The following is a 4,090-nucleotide window of genomic DNA, read 5'->3' as shown; positions in this document are numbered from 1 at the left end:
AACGACAACGACGTCGGCTCAAGAGCGGCTCCGCCCCCAAAGCACCCTGGGACGCCGGCGGCTGAGCGGTGCGACGCCCCGCCCCTATTTTACATAGCCGGGGGGGCGGGAGAGCCACGCCATTCCCGTCACACCCCGCGCGACCGAAAAAAGCCTCCAATTCCAAAAAACATAAGAATCACGGATGAAAAAGGACGCTGACCACATATGGACTGCATATTCCTTATTAAGCATTAAATCTTCACTTAAATGGGATAGGTTTTAAAAGCAGCGTAATTCACCGTAATCAAAATATTTTACAGTATCTTGAGCTTTAAATACATTTGAAGTAAAGAGACTGTTTGTGCTCGCTTCGGCAGCACATATACTAAAATTGGAACGATACAGAGAAGATTAGCATGGCCCCTGCGCAAGGATGACACGCAAATTCGTGAAGCGTTCCATATTTTGCTCCCTTAGGTTCATATTTTGCCCGACTTTGATAAACGTCACATATTTTGGTGCCAAGTCCCGCCCCCGGCTCTTCCCCCTTTCCTGCCACCGTGGGGCTGCCAGGGGTCCTGGGCATCCCGGCTGGGCCTTGCCCCCCGCAGCCCTAGTGTAGACGGAGCTCCGGCGCCATCCAGCTTTATTGCTTGGTTGCCCTGACCGAGCCAAGCTCTGCCCACGCCAAGGGCAGACAGCACCATGTTCACTCTGAGCCAGCCAGGGAGACGGTGCCTGGGCTGGCCTTGATTTATTTTGGCCTGGCCCCTGTATTTGCTCAGCCTCATCAGCTTGGGTGCACTGTGCCCCATCCAGGGGTGGCAGGCCCATGGCTGCCTGGCCCTGTGGGTGCCCAGCTCATGCCAGGATGGGTTGCAGGCATCCCTGGCCTGGGAGCGGCCGGAGCATGGGTCCAGTCTGTTGACAGCGGCTGTTTGCGTTGCTACCAAGCGCCCGGGAAGCCTCTGGCAGTGCCACTAAGGTGGAGCAGGGCAGGAGACAACGGGGGGTTGGCACGGGGCTTCCTGGCACCTGTGAAAAAGAAGTGGGGGAGGAAGGGAGCCCCACGCATCAACACGCATGTGAGCATGCCTCCCACCCAGCCATGTGGACACGGGGGCTGCAGCAAGGGGCACTGGATTTCTGCCCACTTGCTGCCAACATGCCCTCCCAGCTTGCAATCTGCCCCCTTGGCCAGGCCGCTGGCATGGGCTGCGCCCCCTTCTCCCACCTCTACCCACTGGGTCCAATGCACTTGGGGGCACGTACAGCACCGAGCGCAAAGGGCCCCAGTGCCTGGGCATGGCCGTAGGCTCCCCAGCGCACACCACGAGGGAGCAGGGGGCAGAGGGGTAGCCTCGCTGATGGGGGAGCAGGGGCTGGGGGGTATATGGGGGCAGGGAGCCGGGCCCTGAGTCCACCTTAAGAGCGGGCAGGCGGGCCCCACCCTGTGGCAGGCACGCACGGCCATTGTTGGAGCTGGCGAAGCCGCCTTGCTCCTCTGGTTTTCTCAGCTGTGCTGTGGTTACCCCCCGGGTCCAGGCGGAGCAGGCTGGGCATGGGACAGGGCCATGCACGGGGGCACGGTGGGGACCTGGGGCCCGCCTGGGTCCAGCCCCTCCAGGCTCCCTGTAGCCTAGCACCCTTGCCCACACAGCTGCCCCCCAGCCCCTCTCCTCCCTGCCAGCACCTTCCAGGCAGATCCCGGGAGGCCGACAGGCATGGGCTTGCAGCCCCTGAAGCAGAGGAGCCGGCCGCGGCGCCTGCCCCCCATCGTCTGGACAGACCTGATCTTCCGCCTCCCCCTGCCGCAGCCCCCCAGGGAAGGTAGGGCTCAGCCGTAACCCTGCTCCCGGCCCGGCACCTGACGGCTTCCCAGGGGCTTTCCAGCCACGGAGCCCTTTGCTTGAGGCTGGAATGCAGCCACCTCTGGGGTGGGACGTGGCGGCCATTCAGTATGGAGGAGTAAAGAGCAGCGCACCCAAGCGAAGGAGTGGGGCTGGGGTGGGTGGCACAAGGCGCTGCCTGGGCAGAGCTTAGGGACATGGACAGGGCTTGGATTCGGAGCAGAGGGGCAGCCCCACCTTCAGCTCTCAACGCTCAATCCAACCTGGCCTGGGTGTTGCACGGGTCTGGCCTCTCTCATTGCAGATGCCCCCACGGCAAAGACATGGTGCCCGGCGGGGAGCCCGAGGCAGGATCTGGCTGGCTCCCGGTGGGGGCCCAGGGCCGGCCAGAGGCGGGAGAGGAGGAAGAAGGCTGCCATTGCCAAGACCTCCACGCCGAAAGAGGAGATGGCCCCTTCTCCGCTCAGCTGCTGCCCCTCGCAGCCCCCTGCCGCTGCCCCCCGGACCAAGAAGATCCTGGTTGACCTTCGCCCCATCCTGGACAGCATCGTGGAGAGCCCCGAGCCGAGGACTGCGTCCAGCCGCGGGGCACAGGGAGCCGACGGGCACGGGGGCCACGATGCACAGACCCCCAGCCCAGCCCCCAGAGTAGATCAGGCTGGCAGGGGTGCCCCGCTGCCCCCCGTAGCACCACGGCCCCGGGAACACCAGCAAGAAGCAGTCACCTCCGGGCAGCCCAAGAGCCGGGCATGGGGGCTGGGAGGCACCTCGCTGGTGCTGGGGTGGGAGCCGGGGCCCCCCATTTCCTTGCCACTGCTGGTCGCGGCAGCCGAGGCATCAGCCCCTGAGCAGAGCAGCGCAGCGGACACGGTGGGTGCCCCCCTCGGGTCCCAGCACGGCAGATCCCGAGGGACCGGGTGCGACACGGCCCCCGCTCCACTGCAGGAGGGCAGGGAAGACCCCCACCCCCATGCCCCCACAGTCCCTGCCTGGGACGAGCCAGCCCGGGGCCCCGCTGGCAGCTGCGGGGAGGGCGACGCTGTTCCTCCGCCCCAGGCCAATGTGCTGGACGCCCTGTGGCCCCCGTGCTCCCCGGACGTCCAGCTCCCCACGCGCCTGCTTCTGTGGCGGCTGCAGGAGACCACGTCCAGCGGGCACCACCGGCTCATCGCCCAGACCCTGAGGGCTCTGCGCACGGAGCTGCAGGACGAAGCCACCAGCCTGGGCAGCGAGTGAGTGCCCGCGGGGGAGCACAGCGTGGGCAGGGACGAGCCGAGGCTCTCCCCAGGCTGGCCTGGGTGGCACAACCCACCTTGGCGGGGCAGGGCAGTGGAGCAGCGGGGCACAGGGCTCAGGCAAGGCGGAGACTCGCTAAAGGGCACTAGGAGGAGGGGAAACTGAGGCAGGAGCCCTTAGATCCTCCCTAGCTGCAGGCCCCTGGGAGTCTCCAGTACCAAGCAGCTCATTCAGCAAGTCCAGAAAGGAGCCAGGAGGCCTAGCTCTAACCACTGGACCACGCTGCCCCCCATGTGAATGCCCAGAGGACCAGATCCGAGAGCCAAGCAGGAGCAAGGGCGGGGGGCTCAGGAGCTGGTGCCGTCACCTGCCCCGGGCCTGACGACCCCCCAACCTGTCTGGTTTCAGGCCGGAGCGATGGCGCCTGCCCCACGACCTGCCCGGGAGCCGGCAGGGAGACGCCAGGAGGCCCCGGGGACTGCTCCCAGCTGCCCGGCACAGGAGCCTGGTCGCCCGCACCTGGGCCGTGGTCGGGTGAGTCTTCCCGGCAGCATCTGAAGCCCCATCGCAGCCTCGGGGGCCGCCCGTTTCGGGGTCCCCTTCACTCCCCCCGTCTCCCGCAGCCCCAGGACCCATCGCTGACCAGCACCGAGGCAGCTCTGGCTCCCCAGCCCAGGTCCTTCCCACCCCGGAGCCCCCCGCCCAGCTGGGCCAGCGCAGCTCCGGAGCAGGGGGCCCACGGGTGCTCCTGGCCTAACTCGGCGGCTGATTGCAGAGGTGGAGAAGGCTCCTGAACCAGCAGAGCCCAACTCAGGGCCCTGGCTCTGCTGCTGCTCACATAAACCCAGCCTTCACCCAGCAAGCCCCAGTTCCCCAGCTCTAAAACGGGGAACAGCAGCATCTCCTGGTCCCCGCGAGGGGCTGGGGTGAGGGACCCCAGGTCGATGGACTGGGGAAAGAGGCCGCTGGAGAGACCCCGATGCCCCTAATAAACCTTCCCGGACAGGCTCCGAGTTATCGTG

At 66.1% G+C, this 4,090-nt stretch overlaps 1 non-coding gene across 1 annotated transcript; it reads left to right on the top strand.

The window, feature by feature from the left end:
• Positions 1 to 343: 343 nt before the first annotated feature.
• Positions 344 to 450, top strand: LOC112549206. Its single transcript, XR_003092568.1, has one exon. It is a non-coding gene; the product is annotated as a U6 spliceosomal RNA (small nuclear RNA).
• The last annotated feature ends 3,640 nt before the right edge of the window (positions 451 to 4,090 follow it).

Source organism: Alligator sinensis, unplaced genomic scaffold, assembly GCF_000455745.1.
Source record: "Alligator sinensis unplaced genomic scaffold, ASM45574v1 scaffold1295_1, whole genome shotgun sequence".
Lineage (NCBI taxonomy): Eukaryota > Metazoa > Chordata > Crocodylia > Alligatoridae > Alligator > Alligator sinensis.
The sequence above is the reverse complement of the archived record's forward strand: the minus strand, read 5'-3'. Positions and strand labels throughout refer to the sequence as shown.